Genomic DNA, 18,059 nt, shown 5'->3' on the forward strand with positions numbered 1-18,059 from the left:
AGCAAACGTGCCCCTCCTCTCTCCGTAGCCCCTCTCACATACATTTTAGTCTGTTTTTAAAAGCATTTGTAACACCCAAGTGTTACTAATTCACTTAGCTATACACAAAAACACAGATCTGTTCTTTGCAGAAGGCCCTCTGCGCTAATTTGGCATCAAAACTGCCACTAGACAAACGTCTGATCTCTCTGTAGTAGGAACATATTCGCAAGCTTTATCTTTACATTTTTATTGCTACCTGAAAGCTGTGTGTGTATATATTTCCAAAATGACCGCTCGTCAGTTTTTTCAGCCACACTCATCCTGCGAAAGAGCCAAACACTGGTGAGCCAGCTTTCTTTAGTTCATTTTTTTGCTTATAATTTCATATGCCACAACACCCAGCACAGGACGCATACACATTTAAGCTTCAGCCTTCAACTGGGCAACCCCATTTTAAGGGGGGGGGGGCATACATCACATGCCCCTCAATCATTTCCTGTTTACAACATGTAGAATGCTTTACACAATGTTATTAGGTTAACATTTTTTCACCATGTTGCATTATAATGTGCATTACAATGCAACAAAAATCAAAATGTTTCAAGTTGTCATGTCTAACCCACATAGCCATGCCCCCATACCCCATTGTTACAAACGCCCCACCCACTCACGCCGATGCACTTCTGAGGGTCCTTGGTGGCCAACTACCTGTCCTGTTACCTGCAGTAAGCCCCACACAGCTGGATTACTGAGTGGTTGTGGTTCGCAACTTCCCTAGTCTCCACCGCTCTTCAAACATGCCTTTTGTCCCACTACTAGTTGTGGTAAGAAGACCACTAAAGTCCTGTGGCCCTCAGGAGCCATGGGGACTTAATCCCCTCAACCAGTAGTGTAGTAGGAGGTGTGATTGCAGAGTGGTAGCAGGGGACCTCCGGCAAAGTTGGGTAGCTTTTAAAAAAAAATTATATCGTAAGTGGGGGCATGTTGACCCCTTCCCTGGGCTGATCTTATCTACATCTTGCCATCAACTAAACCTGGAGCAATCTCCTTTTTAAGGGAGTAACACTTTCTAAAAGATTCAAGTTTTTTCCTTCAGCACTCAGCCAATTTGGAAGAACACATTTTCCCACGTTCTTGCAGTTACATTGTCTGAGTTCCTGGTATGGGCTCCAGAGTGAGAAATAACCCAAACTCAGTTGGGATGAGATCTGCACAGCTTTGAAAAGCTCTGCTGCCCTGATAGGAATTTTTTCTCATGTTAAATGAACAAACCATCAAATCTCTTGAGGTGCTTTCTTTACTACCCCCCCCCCCCACCCCCCGTCTTTGTAGTAGTGATCTGAAACGGCAGAAGGATGACCCAAAGAGTGACCGCCAAGGGTGGTGGTAGTGGATTTGTTGTGCAGAAAGCCCATGCTGTTGTATCTGTACCTTTGTAGAGTGTCTAATGGTTTACCTATTTCCACTGAAGTGGCTCCCTTGCCTTCATGCATGGTACATGTACACAAAATGTGATGTGGGCATTTTGCATGTGCTTGTTAAATGTGTGTGCTGGACAAGATGTTTTTCTTGGTGGAACGGTCTTTTTCCTTGTTGGATTTATCAGCTTGCAAATACTCTGTCCCAAATCACCATACCTGTAGAAACCTGGTGTGTGGTGGTTAATAGCTCCGGAGCAGTCAAAGAGCCAGGTCTTGAGGTCCTTCCTGACCGTGTGCAGGGTCGGGGAGCGTCTCATGTTCACAGGGAGCTGTAGGAGTCCCTTTACCACTGTTGCTGGCTCCTATGGCAATGGTAACTGATGCAGAGTGCTGTCTTGGCTGCAATTTGCACATGGGCACCAGTATAAATCTGTTTGACCTCTTAACATGTGATTTTAATTTCCTACGGAGTATGGCATTTGCTATAATTTGTAACCATTAAAAATAATCCGTAAAGATCTACAGAGAATTTGCTCTGAATAGGCCATTGGCTCAATTGGAAGACCTGAAGTATTTTGCTATATAAAAAGGTGCTAACATGGTGGCGGTGCCTGGGAGACCGTCTCGGCTCCCGGCCCGCGCGCTGCTCCGGCCTGGAGCCCGGCGTCCTTGGGGGGGGGGGGGGCCCCCGCGACGCACACGCTTCCTAGTTGTGGCGGAAGGTGTGGGGCATCTGCAGGGCTGCCCCGATCGCTGCTGGTGCCTGTGGAGCGGTGATTGCTGGGTGCTCCCGATCCCCGCCGAGGACCCGACATGGCGGCCGCCCGTTGCCAGCTCGGGCTGTAGAGCGGCAGGGAGGAGGAGCGGAGACCGGGGGCGAGTCGGGCGGGCAGGCGCTGCTCACCCGAGCCGATGTGTGGCTCCTACCGCGTCCCCCACTGCCACCTCGTTGCTGGTGTCTGTGGAGCGGCGCTGGCGGGCTGCTGTCGATCCCTGCCGGGGACCCAACATGGCGGACGCCCGCTGCCAGCCCGGGCTGAGGAACAACAAGGAAGAGGAGCGGAGACCGGGGGCGAGTCGGACAGGCGCTGATCACCTGAGCGGTATGTAGGGCTCCCACTGCGTCCCCCGCTGTCACCCGCCGAGACTCTGAGGGCACTCCAGGGGCACACCAGTAAAGGGCCGGTGATTGACGGCGGCGCCCCTGCTGATGACGGCGCCGCCTTGAGGCCTTCCCACCGGCCTGATCCGGGGGCCACACACCCCTCTCTCCGCCGCGGACGGGCCTGGGCCCGAGGGCAGAGATGTGCCCCCCCCCCCTTCCCCCTTGCTGACCACGCTGTTTAGCGCCAACGGTGCCTGACTTCAAGATGGCGCCCTTGGGGACACGCTTTCTATGACCGGCAGACGCAGGCTACGGGAACACGAACGCAGAGGATAGTGCCCTGGTGGACTCTGGAGGACTTTTTCGTTGGACTAGTCCCTTCCCTCCATACCCTGCATCCTACCCACCCTTCCTCTATACTGTGAATGCTGATGCTTTTTCTTGGACAGTTTTCGCTGGACTCTAGCCCTTCCCTCCAGACCTTTGCATCCCACCCACCCCTCCTCTATGCTGGTACTCGTGTAGTGTTTGCAGCGGTCCTTTGTACTCTCTACCACCCCTATATTACCCTTAGAGTGTTCCCAGTCACATCCCTCATGTCAAGATAGAAGATAACTCTAACGACTAGTATCCTATTTGATTTTTAGATTGTATCCATGTGTATCCCCTCCCTGTGTTTGGAATTATAGCGTTAACGACTAATCGCCTGTGGAACTGTTGGAACATAGCCAGGTGTATCCCTTCCCCCGTGTGAAGAGATAACCCTATCCACTAGAGCAAAAAGAAATGTGTTCCTGAAATGTGTAACGTAACTGATTCTATGTAAAGTGCCTTGTAAAGGGGCAGCTGAAATTCCAGGAGCCTAGTCCCGACAGCTCGACGACTTCGGAGGGCTGGAAGAGGTCCCCCGCTACACGGCGGAGGAGGGCACTGGACATCGAATGCTGTCTTATGTAAAGCGCTCTGATAACCTAATCGGTTCAAGATCCTGAAATGTGCAACGTAACTGATTCTATGTAAACTGCTGTGATAACATGTAACGGAACTGGTGCTATGTAAAGCGCTCTGATAACCTAATCGGTTCAAGTTCGCGCTATAGAAAACGCTAAAAATAAATAAATAAATAAATAATTCCTAAATTGTCAAGCATTTGTTTCAGCTGTCATTTTCCGGACTGCAAAACTTTGAATAATTTGAAGATTGTTAAGAACCTTCTAAGTTCGCCCCAGATTGAATGTTACAAAAATGAATTCTACAGTACACCAACAGTGCTTAGATGGGGGAGAGAATATTTCCTCGAATATTACTTGCGTAGTTAATCGAATTGGCATAGTTGAATGTAGAGCAGTCAATGGATCTTGTTAACTACCACAGATGTGTAAACCCTGTTTGCTCAGATCCTTAGATATCAATTCCTTAGAGTATGGGATGACCCACGGTATCAAACACAATGGAAGGATAAGAGCACTGCTGTTCTTTTGTCCAGGCTTGTTCGGCATTTCCCTGGCAAACTGGGCATCAGGTAGATGCACCCTTCCTGAATTGCTGGAAGGTTTGCGTTCAACTGATCCTTGGTTTTGTCCCTTTTTACCAGCAATTGCCGGAGTATCTGAACACCAAGGACGCCTGCGGAACAATGCATGACAAGGCTTCTCGTGAGGAGTGAAACCACTGCTGGCCTGCTGTTCTTTCAGAACAAACCTGCTAGCTGGGAAGTTTTGCAAGACGCGTAACAGTATGTACTTACCTGCATGAGTCTGTAGGGTGTTTTGATGGTCTGAGGTCACTCATGAGCTGCAAGATCCCTGCGATCTGACTGGGGAAAAAAATTAACATGGTGTATTGGCAGTCACCAGGAATTGGGTGAACCTTGACTGTCGCCAACCACCTCATACTTAGAGTGTCTTACCATGTTTAACAGCATGGCTTGCACAGAAAAAAAGAAGTGTCTAGTTGTTAGGGGGCAGTCATGCAGTTTCTTACTCCTTTACTAGGTGGATCAGCCATGCATAGTTCTGAGAACTGTCTCAAGCACCCTGCATGGAAGCCTGTTTTGCTGCAATCTCAATTCTACATGTTATGTTTTTATTGAGGTTGTTTGAGGTATTGTTAGGTTTAGCTTTTCTTGCATCTTGCAGATTAGCTGGTGATACAGCTAAGTACATGATAGTGTGCTTGAGGACCCTCTTGTCAGAATTGCTTACATGGGGAATAAAACTCCCCCCCCCCCCCCCCCCCCCCCAAAAACTACCAGTCCAGGGAACACTTTCAGTGATACCTACAAGCCCCCAGATTCAACATTTGGCCACAGCTTGATGATGCTGCTGAAGAGCTTTGAGACACAAGCTCTCAAGTTTGGGTCAGTTCCGCTTGCAGTTTACAGTCCCTAGTTTGGGGAGGTTACAAGCCTGTTTTGGTAGGCATGGCAACCAGGCATGGGTGACATGCCGACTTTTCAGTTTAGTCTGCACCAAAATGCAGCCTGCAATGGCAGTGTGTGGGGTCTCTGAAGGCTGCAGCATGTATTATGCCACCCTCAGAGGCTCTGAGACAAAAGGCCCTTGGTTCCAGGGGTAACTTTTACAAGGGACTTGCAGGTGACTAAGATGTTTGCCAATTGGTAGAGACAAAAGTACAGTTTTGGGAAAGAACACAGGCCCTGGGAACCTGATTGGCAGGGATCCAGGGCACTTTCCTGCACCAGTTCATTTGAGTCCTCGCTAAAGATTGATGCTATTGTTTTTTCCTTTCTGACCAAATTAACCCCTTCGATGCTGATGACGAGCTCAGCTCGTCATCAGCCACGGTGGTCGTGTGTGGATGACGAGCTGAGCTAGTCATCTAACGCAGCTTTTAGAAAAAAGCTGCGTAGCGGAAAAATAACCGCTGCAGCGATGCGGTGAAGTTGCGCATGACGTGCTCCTTTCCTTGTAGTTTTTTTGAAAGCAGATATTTTGATTCACTAGCCCCACCGCTATAAAGTGATCTTTTAGATTTGATAAGACTTTATTAAGTTAATCTCTAGCTTCTGGCACATTTTAGAATAGCTGCAGTTAGCTGGAACATATAAAGCATGCTGCAACTAAACCTCTTTGGCTTTATTTATCCTCACATGCTGCTATTTGTACGAAATGGCTTCCCCACAAATAAAGTCTTCAAAGTAGCCCCACACTGAAAGTCCCTTACTTCATTGCGCGTATCGGGAACCTAAGTAAGGTTTGTTAGTAGGGTTTTATCTAAAGACTACCTTGGATTTACATGGCTAACATCTTCTATTAATAACTTCACTGTAGGCACTTAATGATCAGAAAAGACTGAGGCGAAGATCTCCGCTGCACCGTGGCATAGTGTGAAGAAATAATACAGGAAGCAGACGCAAAGCATTTAGAGAAACTAATATAAAAGACTATGTTGACGGGTGCTCAGCCTGCCACGGATCGAATAGGGCCAGGTCATGTCTCATTCTCGTAAAGAAAAGCAGGCGCATTTGGGCCTAGTTTGGTATTTACCAATGTAAGAACAATTCAGTTTTGCATTCTGAATGACTTTAAAACCCTCCTCCCCCAACCAATCCATTCAACCCCCTAGATATAGTAGCCTAGTTGCATATGGCTGTTGAAAGTTGAGATTGTCTACTATAAAACCACAATCGCTTATCAGTTTGTGTGAATAGAGGTCTGAACCCCAATCCACCTTGCCCCCTCAACTTGAGGAGTACTGCCACTGCTCTGACTGCAGCATTAGCTGATGCTAAAAAGCATGAGAAATTAAATCTGGAATATTGAATTTTGGTAATGAGGATTTAAGATGTTTCCTGATTGATAACACTATTGTTAGACTTTCTTTGCGAGGCCAGTATAGACCAAAATGTAGTCTTATTATTGATGCCATTGACATAAAGAGAATTCTTTTACAAATTAGGTAACCAAAATCTTTTTTTGATACTTTTTTTGATGTTTTGCTCCTTCTCTTTTTCACTGCCACGTGGACACTTCCAGTCAGCTTTTCCATAAAATACTTCAGTATGCTAATTACTTTTATCATTTTTGTTTCTGCCACCCGCCAGAGTATGGTCCCCAGAAAACATACGCTCCGACTTCAAAGTGAGAACATTTGTGATCATACTGCTGGGTACCAGTGTGAAGCGAGGCTGTATGTAGGATGTTTTTCTAGCACACAACAAAAATGAACTATGCTGAAACTTCAGAAGAATTATTTAGGAATGTACACACAACACAATTTTCTCTAATTCTGAAATGTGGGGGCAACAAATATTTGAATACGATCAGCACACAACAACAAGGTGATTACATTTCCACATTATCTTTTGTGCACTGTAAAACTCTGTGTAAATGTAATGGTGATTTTAATTGAATGTGTTGTCTGGAATAGCAGTGTGCTAACACACAGTTACACGTACACACTTCACACTAAACCCCTCCACTTTACATCACCTCTCACTGCTCCACTCTGTCCTTCCGCGCCGCTCACTTTAACCTTGCAGAACAGCAGCTGCACTGGAGTACAACATGGCTAAAGCACGTTTCTAAAGCCAAGCTCTTGCATAGTATTACCTATTGGCTTTGCCAATGCTGGCTTTAAGACTGTACTTGCCATTGGTCCTAGTAATGGAGCTACTGGGCTTTTGCGTCAACTGATTGCTGCAGGCTCATGTTGTCAAATGTGGGTAAATATTTAGATGCAACTTATTTCCGGGTTGAATCAGATGCAGCAAAATAGACTATAACAGAATCAGATGTGGCATGTAGCACTGAGACTGCGCCTAATCTGCGTTGCTTGAATGCTGTGCGCAACTTTAAGAAATCTCCTTTTGGAGCTGTGAACAGAAGAAACAAGCATTTACAATGCAATGGTTTTGCCTTTGTTAAAGTTAGAGCTATTGGCATTGCTCTTGACATTATTTTTATGTATGTTTTTTTTTGTAACATAAATAAATGGCATTGTCATTTACAATAGCAGGGCACAGGGAAAGGGGGCGAGGAGAGCTGAGGGCTCAGGGAAGGGGGGGGCGAGGAGAGCTGAGGGCTCAGGGAAGGGGGGGGCGAGGAGAGACGGAGAGCTGCGGGCTCTTGTTGTAATGCTTGCATGGATGAGTTGGTGGATGCATGGATGAGTGCATGCATGGATAGGTGTATGGATAGATGCATATATACAGCCAATCCCTCAACAATGTATGCAATCCACCAACCCATCCAACCAACAACCGATCCATGCATCCACCCATACATCATGCATACATCCATCATGCATCTATCCACCCACTGTGTCCCATTCCGACCCCTCTAAATATAACTCATTTTTTAGGTCTCGCCTGTCGATGCGCATGCGCATCGAGCTTGCGAGACTATGGGGGCTTATCCACTCTTTAACCAACTTGCAAGGAATCGTGGCGATTCCTTGCAGTGCACGAGAAATTTAAGCTCAATGCGCATGCGCATTGAGCTTAAAAGCGCGTGCACATGCCCCCAGCCGCCTGCCTTGCCTACTCTCTGTGTCACAGCCTCCCCCAGCTCCGCCCCCTCACTTCTTGATTGCACGGCCGCTAGGCCGTGCCTCCCCATCTCTCCTCCCCCCTCCTCCTCCTACTCTCCTCCCCCCTCCTCCTCCTACTCTCCTCCCCCCTCCTCCTCCTACTCTCCTCCCCTGCCTGCCGTGTCGCACCTCTCCCCGCTCCGCCCCCTCCCCTGCCCGCCGTGTCCGCTTTCGGGAAAACAGCTTTCGCCCACAACACGGCAATATGAATTGAAGCATTTACTCGCTGCACTGGGGATGAGATTGCTACCAATTGTAACGGGGTGGCGACTGAATAGGATATACAAGCTTAATTCCTGAAACGTGTTTGGCAGCCAGGCAGCTTTAAGTGCAGCCCGGTTTCAAATTCCTACTGTTCATGGCGGCCGCCTTGGGACTTCTTATTCCACACGAATGACATTATCGGCCTGAGACACAGCTGCAGCAAATAAGAACAGGCACGGAGTCGAGTCAGGCCACGGGGCACTTTAGGACCTATGCTGTCCCCAGGAAAGAATTGTGTGCAATGAGCAAATACTTTGTTTTACCATAACTGAAAAAGCTAAAAAAAAAAACCCTCTCCCCGCTCCGCCCCCTCCCCTGCCCGCCGTGTCGCATTTCTCCTCCCCCCTCCCCTTCTCTGCCTTCCCTCCGTCTTGTTTTTTTTTTTTTTACCCGCTCCGCCCCCTCCCCTGCCCGCATTGTGGAAAGCACGCCAACTTCCGTTCGAGAGATAAAACAAACAACAAAAAAAACAGCACCAGTCTGTTTCTCTAGCATTGACCCCAGGCTAATACAGCTTTCGCCCACAACGCGGCAATATGAATTGAAGCATTAACTCGCTGCACTGGGGATGAGATGGCTACCAATTGTAACGGGGTGGCGACTGAATAGGATATACAAGCTTAATTCCTGAAACGTGTTTGGCAGCCAGGCAGCTTTAAGTGCAGCCCGGTTTCAAAATCCTACTGTTCATGGCGGCCGCCTTGGGACTTCTTATTCCACACGAATGACATTATCGGCCTGAGACACAGCTGCAGCAAATAAGAACAGGCACGGAGTCGAGTCAGGCCACGGGGCACTTTAGGACCTATGCTGTCCTCAGGAAAGAATTATGTGCAATGAGCAAATACTTTGTTTTACCATAACTGAAAAAGATAAAAAAAAAAATAAAAAAAATTTGCCCTTACAAAATTCTCATTAAATTACAATTTTTTAAAATTAAATTACGGATACATATAAAAGGTAGCTCATGTTTTTCTCGTTCTAGCACCTAGTGCACCATGAATTTAATGTAATCATCCCTTCTCCGATCAAAGAAAACGCTGTACATTCAGCTTATACATGTACGGAGTATGATGTTTTTCAACTGCAACCTTCTCCAGCAGCAATAGTCGACAAGCATGCAAGTATACACCCAACGCTAACACAAGGACCCCCTCAATCCCCCAATGCAGAATGTGGTGGGGTAGCCATTTACCCAGCCTCCTTTTTTGGGATCCTCCCGCCCAACTACTTAAAAAAAAAAACTACAACTTTATGGTGGCATTACCAGAAATAACTAGGGTTTTTAGTTTTGTGTGTGGAGATTAAATGTACTTTGGACCTGTACAGTTGTTAAATTGCCATCGGTTTTATAGGGGGCTTGGGTGTACTCCCCAAATAACATTTGCATTATTCCACTAAGACCAATCAAATTTAGACAGAATCTGAATATAATTGAACCTGGAAGATGTAGTTCTCCCCACAGTTTTTTTGAAAGTTGCTTGAAAAAGTTATTTTTAAGCACTTTGGACTATGAATATAAATCAAAATACAATAGCATTCACAGATCACCTTATTGGAGAAATTAGGATTCTTAGTTAAGTAAATATGAATCATTACCACTAGCTAATTGCGACATTACTAATACTTCCTAGGCACAGACACATTAGATTTTGCCAGGTACACATGCAAAATGATGCATATTACCACCATCCACATGCTCAGCTTTGGCCCACTCATAAGGCCAAGTAACACAAGTCGCCACTTTGACCTTTCTGTAATCTCACCACTTCTCTTACCTGGCCTCTCACTCACAAACATGCAGCCCCACACTGCCCTTCATGTTAACACACAAGCACACACTTCCCCAGTCACTGTCCTACAATTCTTTTCTCATGGAAAAAAGGAAAAAGAGGACTTCAGCAGGAGCAGCAGACTCGCTCTGAGCCTAGCACTGGCCATTGTCCGGAATCCCTTTGGGTGGTTTGTAAATTCATGAGCTTGCCACTGTTTACGCCATGGCCTACCATCTCTATCCATTAACGCTTACACAACTTAGTTACAATTCGAATTAGAAGATCCTTCGCTGTGGTGTCATTTGTCTTTCTCGGTCAAGAAAATTCAAAGAGAAAACAGGAAAAAGGCGAACAAGACAAAGGCAGCTTCTTTTATCCTGTGCAAAAGCCAAAACTATCTGTCAGTACATCTTTGAGTGAATATATGAATCCATGGGCAGACCTGCGATTGACTGGCGATTTGATGCTGTGCCCATGAGCCCTTAAGTTAGTAATAGTGCATGATAATTCACAGATGCAAGAATTCCAATCCTCACCTGCACACCCCAAAAATCTCACACACCCTCAATCACCCTCACACAACATCACCCTCACACACCATCACAACCTCATACCCCCTCACTCACACACACATCACACGCCCTCAGCCTCAAACACCCTCACTCACCCTCACACACACTCACAATCGCCCTCACACCCCCTCACCCACCCTCGCTCCCCTCTCACACCCGTCACAACGCTCTCACACTCACTACACCCCACACCCTCACCCTCACACACACACACTCACCCCCTCAACCTCGCAATCTCTCACCATCAACAGCCCTCACCCTCAGACACCCTTAACCTCAAAGCCTCACCCTAACACACCTTCAGTCACCCTCACACCCTCAATCTCACCCTCACACACTCACACACGCACAAACTCCCTCAATCACACTCACACATCCTCACCCTCACACACCCTCACTCACCCTCACCCTCACACACACTCACACCCCCTCACCCTAAAACCTCCTCAGCCTCACACACCCTAGCTCCCCTCACCCTCACACCCCTCACCCTCACACCCCTCACCCTCACACCCCTCACCCTCACACCCCTCACCCTCACACCCCTCAAGCCACAGATGGGTGTGCGATGGGAGGACGCTCAGCTTGCAGGGCTGTGCTTCCTCCCCTGCTGCGCTCTCCTGCTCTCTAGAGATGTGGCATAACAGCAAAAGCTGCCATCAAAGTCACATAAATACAAATCATGTTGCATTCCAAATGCTATATGTGTCACATTCACAAAAGTTAAAACTATTGGCGTTGTGAATGACAAAGCTATCAATTTAGCTATTTCACAAATAAACACAAATACAAAAAAAAACATTTACAAGACCAATAGCTCCTACTTTTCTAATGCGAGACCTATTGCATTTCCAATGCTTGTTCTGTATATAGAGGACTGTATTCACTAGTATATGCAGTAGACCTTTCTATTCTAACATTCCTTTCTATTCTAACATTCCTATGTGACTCTAGCAGTACATCTATTCATATCCCCTCCCCCTCGAAAGTGAAAGCAGACTGACTGGAGTAAACGTCTAGGTGTCAGCTCCGAGGGAAGCTCGGGGAGGAAGGGACGGGCGCGCTCTTCCCAGCCTCTGGACCATTTCCTTCAAGCTTTGCCAACAAGCCGCCCACGCACGTCGTACATGGCATTCATACCGGTGTGTCCAGGAATCCTGTGTATTATGCTTCCTTATTACAGATCGGTAAAAAAGATGCTTACAGTCACAGGCCAGGGAGTTCATGCGCCTAGATACCGGGATTCAGACCTATAGGTTGGACGCCAGGTAACACGATGCATTCGTAATCGGAGTGTGAACCAGAATTCTTCAGATGTCTCTTGTCGGGAGGGGGGCGGGAACGGGGCCGGAGACACGGAGAGCGGGAGGGGGGCGGGAACTGGACCGGAGACATGGAGAGCGGGAGGGGGGCGGGAACGGGGCCGGAGACACGGAGAGCGGGAGGGGGGCGGGAACGGGGCCGGAGACACGGAGAGCGGGGGGGGGCGGGAACTGGACCGGAGACATGGAGAGCGGGAGGGGGGCGGGAACGGGGCCGGAGACACGGAGAGCGGGAGGGGGGCGGGAACGGGGCCGGAGACATGGAGAGCGGGAGAGGCAGCGGGAGGGGGGGCTGGAACGGGGCCGGAGACACGGAGAGCGGGAGAGTGGGTGGGAACGGCCAAAAAATAAAAGCAAGCACTCACCTGGACTTCTTCCGGGTGCCGTCAATGCCGGAACAGATTCGGGGGTGTTCCTGAGGGCTTTTGGCTGACGTAGCGTGATGTCGCCAAAAGCCAAAAATTCTCGGGAACGCCCCCGAATCTGGTCCAGCATTGACGGACAGGCCCGTCTTCTAATGGCTAGCCTCCATTTATGGAGCTAGCCAATGAAAGACTGGGGCGTATTCCAAGCCACATATACTATACTCATTAGGTTTTTCCTAGCACATGCGTACTTCGTACGCATTGGCTAGGCAAAACCTAAAAACCGCACCAAGCAAACATCATCAAACGGCTGCCACACTAAGCACGAGCCTGGAACCAGACAGCAGCAGGTGCATGCGCCGCTGGGCTGCAGCCAGGGAGACGTCACATGCAAGGCTGCCTGTGTGAACCCCCTGCAAAGGCAACAAACCGCCCCGGGCAGGGATCACGCGAAACCTCAGCCTATCAGCTCAATGGCAAGGCGTGGGAGCTGTGTGCACCCGGCTGGGGGCTGTGTGCACCCGGCTGGGGGCTGTGTGCACCCGGCTGGGGGCTGTGTGCACCCGGCTGGGGGCTGTGTGCACCCGGCTGGGGGCTGTGTGCACCCGGCTGGGGGCGGGCAGTGTGCACAAGGGTGGGGCGGGGCGGGCAGTGTGCACAAGGGTGGGGCGGGGCGGGCAGTGTGCACAAGGGTGGGGCGGGCAGGGCGCGGGCTCTGCAGGTGCACGTGACAGGAGACCTGGATTCACAGAAGAGTTCACAGAAACAGACGTGGGCGGGGTAGGGAAGGTTGGGGTCCTAGTCCACGTCACTGACCAGGACACCAAGGGCCTCATTTAAAGTGAAAGGGAGCATTGTGGATTGCAGGTGATGGCAGAAGCACACAGGTGAGAGAGAACAGCACAAGTGCTGCTGGGAGAGGACCACATGGGCAGAGAAAGCGAGGGGGTAAGAAACGCACACAAGACTCACAAAAAACATTCAATTAGAAGCAGCCAAATGAGACTGACAGCAAAGGCAACCAATGGGGAGCACTGGGCGGGCTTCAAGACACCTTGCTCTGCCTAGAAGGCAAACTAACACACACTTCCTAAAGAAAAAAATAGAAATATATGGAAAAACATTACAAGCTGCACGTCATGTCGTAAGGACTACTAAAGGGAACATAACTGGGAAGAAGTCGCGATTCCCAAAATAAGAGTCCTTTTCCCCCTATAAATGCTGGAGTCTATAAGATGAAAACTGCAGGGCGTGCTCCTTATCTCACAACTCGTAATGCCGATCTCGGTGCAGACAGGAGTTCGCACCGGGATTGGACATTAACGGGGCCACTCGTAAGTGCCTGTTACGTGTGTGATATTGACACTTGTTTGATGTTGCTATCTATGCAGGTGTTGTGAAGATGCATGTGTTTATTGCACTGTACCCATGAGTCCTGGAAATAGGGGTGCAAGGGTGCTGCCACACCCCAAAATAACCTCGCAGGACTCGAATGAGCAATAAAAGTTGATTGTATCGTATTGCATGTACTTTTGTACGTAGAACCAAGTGATAATCTTGGTGGGGTACAGGGAGTGAGAAGGGAAAGGCGGTGGGTGGTAAATGTTTTCTATCATGCAACAATATATGTAAATTTAAAATGAAATCTATACATATCTCAAAACATAGCAGCAGCAACGAAAGCACAAATGAGGCATTTTTGTAACTCTGAGTTTGATGGAAACAAAGCATGTCATAAGATCACAACAAACTAAGGCGCTTTAGTTGTGTGGGGAGCAAATGTTAAAGATATGCTGCGCCCCGATGTCCACGCGTTCTCGTTTGCTCGCCTTGTACATGGCCGTGAATCTCCCGCGCTTGTATATTCAGGACAGACTGCTCTAAAATGCACCACGTGACACTGATAAGCTTCACTTGCTCTTTGTGTAACAGATTGTTCACACTCGCTGACACTAACGGCAGCACCCCCTTCTCCCTCGCCCCTCCCCCACTCTGGAGGCTGTTGCAGCACAATTGACTGTGGATGACCCTATGTGCGATCTGGGTGTCTGCGGCGCTGACACTCTGTGTGATCTTCGTCTGACAGCGTATGATCTTGGATGAACCGGGACCTCTCCAAAGCACAGCGCTAAGAGAACCTGCAGGTCTGTCTTGCTGGGGCCTCCTCCGGCAATGCCCCAGGGTGAGCCTAGTTGTGCTCAGTGGTGCAGCAGATACTATATGAGACTCTGACACCATGTGGGACCTTGGTCTGGTGTCTGTGAATCCGCCACCGTGTCTAATCTTTACCAGGGTGCTCTGCCGCTGTGTGATCTTGGCGTCTGTTCGTGGTTTCTATGCGTGTGACACCGTGCCTGAGCTTCAGTTCTGTGCAGCTGACTCTGTGATCCTATCCTGTGGACAGTATGTGTGATCTTGATATCTGTGCGTGGTCTTCGTCTGGCAGTGGGTGATCTAGGGCTAGGCGTTTGTAAGTCAGTGTCCTTGTGCTTTCTATGTAGCTGACGGTATTCGTCAGTTTTGCTCTAACACTGTGTGATCTTGGTGTTTGTACCTCTGTTTCTTGGAATCTGTACATCCGGGTCTCTGGTATGAGCTCTCTGCAGCTTACAGTATTCATCAGTGAAGATGAGCCACAGTGTGACCTCGGGCCTAGTGTATGAGCAGCTCACACGCTACGTTTGATCTTGGCCTGGCAGGGTGGGATCTTAAGTGTCTGTAACTCCCGCGGTATATACTCATTTCTGTGCAGCTGTCACCACCTCTCCCAGCCTGGTACCACGGCGCTAAGACAGCCCACGGATCTGACCTGCTTACAGTATCGAGGCGCTATGACAGCCCACGGATCTGACCTGCTTGCAGAATCGAGGCGCTATGACAGCATACAGATCTGACCTGCTTGCGGTACCGAGGAGCTATGACAGCCCACAGATCTGACCTGCTTGTGGTACCAAGGCGCTATGATGTGTTTGCGGTACCGAGGCGCTATGACTGCAGAGACCTCACCTGCTTGCGCAGCTCCCCCAGCGGGCTCTCGTAGGGCTCCCAGTCCCGCTGGGCGGGGGTGCTCCGGTTGGCCGAGATGTCCTGGATCTCCTCCTCCAGGCGGCGGTTCGCCGCCTCCAGGCCCCTCACCCTCTCCACGTAGCCGGCCAGCCGCTCGTTCAGCCCCTGCATGGCCTCCTGGTGGGTGTTGGCAGACAGCAGCGAGTCCATGCCCACCCGGAGCCCGGGCAGGGAGGCGTCCATGTTGGCCCGGAGGGAACTCAGGCGGGAGGTGGAGATGCGTAGCTCCCCGGGAGCACCATACAGACTCGAGGCGCTGGAGTGTGGCTTCTGCCGCATGGACACATGGTAAGACATCTCCGGGTGTCTGTGGAACTCTGAGCGGGTCTGTCTCCTCTGGCACCTCCAGCGCTATATGAGGGGAGGCGGCACCCAGGTGAGCTACCATCGCCGTGAGTAAGAGCCGCCACCTAATCAGGAGCCGGGTCTGTCTGTCTCCACCCTCATGCACCAGTACGGCGTCCCCCATGCCACTGAATAATGCATATCTGGCAGGCCATGGCCGCCTCATCCACGTGGAACACCCAAGCATCTGTTCATACTGCCCACAGACTTTGAGGCGCTACCCTGAGCTACAAACGCTCCTGTGCACCTGTACTGCATCTCACGAGCCTTGGACCCCGCTTCTTTGCATCTGCACAACCTCCCCTCGCGTTCAAGCCGCTAACTTGAGCCCGACCACTCCCCTGCACCTGTCCAGCCTCTCCCGAAAGCCTTCGAGGCGCTTGACTGAGTCAGGACGCCTCCCGTGCACCCGTCCAGCCTAGCACAAGCCCCTCTGTGGTTAGAATACGTGAAGTGCATGTTACACACAGATCACCGCAGCAGGTGCATTAGCCAGCAGCATGTTCACCGACAAAGAGCCTCTTGTTGGGGAAGCGGCTAAGTGTGAGGTGTTGGCGCTAACCTAGTAAGAGGCACCTTCCGGGACTCTGGTTTCCAGGAGGGGACGGCCAGGTATTGTCCGTGGAACACAATACCTTTGTTTTCCTGGAGAGGGAACCTCCTGTAGGGCGGGTTCTTACTATGCACTGGAGCTGAGGGGGGTGTGTTTGTTGGTGTGGGGTAGGGGGGGTCGTTGGAGGGGGTCTGAGGCAACGGTAACCACTGTCATGTCACCCAGGGAGGGGCTGACCCTCATCCTCGCCTCCTTTCTGATTTTTTTATCGATCGCTTTTCACTTTCTTTATTGTGCTGGCGCGCTACAAATCACTGACAATGTTAAGACAAAGCTTTGTAGCTCTGCTGAGTTGCAGCACAAGGACTTAAAAGCAGCACTGTACTTTGCCCACGGGTCTAATTACGGCCGTCCGGGTATTCCTTCTCACCACGTGCACCTATGTGGCGAAGTGAGAAGCCGAGGGGGAGCACAGAAAAACCCCAAAGGAGCAGTTTAAAACCCTACTTTCCATCCAAAACCTCTCTCTCATTTTCTCCTCTTGCGTGCGCAGACTCAGACTGCTCTTCCAAGAAAAGGCTTATTTGCCGAACGAAGGAGGAGACGCGGGCAGCTCGTCTTCCCCGTCAGGTCCCGGGCCGGCAGCCAATCACAGCGCGGCCCGGGAATGACGTCACGGGGGTGTCCCGCAGTTCCGCCCCCCGCCTGCCTGGCTTTCTGGTCGCGGGCCGGGCGGCGACTGCAGAAAGAAGCTTACTCACCAGTCAGGGACACGGAAGCCATCTACTCCACCGCCCCCATTACAGGGGAACCTAGGAAGACGGTAAACAGCGCTATCGGGCAACTGTATTGAGGGCGGGTGACGTCAATGCCGGAACAGACTCGGGGGCGTTCCCGAGAACTCAGGCTTTCGGCTGACGTAGCCAAAAGCCAAAAATTCTCGGGAACGCCCCCGAATCTGGTCCGAGATTGACGGACAGAGCCCTCTCCCAATGGCTAGCCTCCATTTATGGAGCTAGCCAATGGGAGGAGGGGGCTGTTACCCGACTCCACACACAGATCATAAGATTTTTCCTAGCGCATGCGTACTTCGTACGCATGCATTTGCTAGTCAAAACCTAAAAAGCAAAGCTCCTTATGGTTGTTGCATGTACCTGAAGTCCAGACAATGGAGAAACAAGTGCAAGTGGGAGACATTTTTACCACGTCTGTTGTAATTAGTGCATTTGAAGAACCTCTTCACGCATGAACTTTTCTCCCATGGGCCTAAGTAAGTAAGTTTGAAGGTCTATAGTGTCACTTTGGCAGATGTAGGATGTGGGCCAATTTTTTTTTTTTGGGTGGCAATCTGGTTTTCTTTGGCACTTACCTACAAAGCTGAGACACGGGGTCCTAATCGGTGTTCGATAATCCTTTGAAATAATGGGTGGGGAAAAAACAATGGTTTGAGTAGAAGGGCTGCGATTTTGCTTGACTGCAAGGCCACTTCGATCGTAGGAAATGGTAGCAAGTTCCCATTGGCTTGTCAGAGTTCCACTTTGAGCTTGATTTGTGACCTCGCTCTTATGACATTTTTAGGTTTCTCCTATGGATAGCTTTTATCGGTCTGTTGTCAGACTTTGGACAGTATTAATACTTGGTGGGCTTTAGGGTAGGTAGGCCCATTGCTTTAATTGATGTACCCAGCTCATTAGTTCCATTCTACCCTTCCCCGCCCCTCTGGTCTGACCTGCGTC

General features: G+C 49.7%; 1 protein-coding gene across 4 annotated transcripts in view; it reads left to right on the top strand.

Moving 5' to 3' along the window:
• The window catches only part of YLPM1 (YLP motif containing 1), a 923,718-nt gene that overhangs the window by 21,247 nt on the left and 884,412 nt on the right, over positions 1 to 18,059 (top strand). The gene's annotated exons all lie outside the window — the stretch shown is intronic.

Source organism: Lissotriton vulgaris, chromosome 9, assembly GCF_964263255.1.
Source record: "Lissotriton vulgaris chromosome 9, aLisVul1.2, whole genome shotgun sequence".
NCBI lineage: Eukaryota > Metazoa > Chordata > Amphibia > Caudata > Salamandridae > Lissotriton > Lissotriton vulgaris.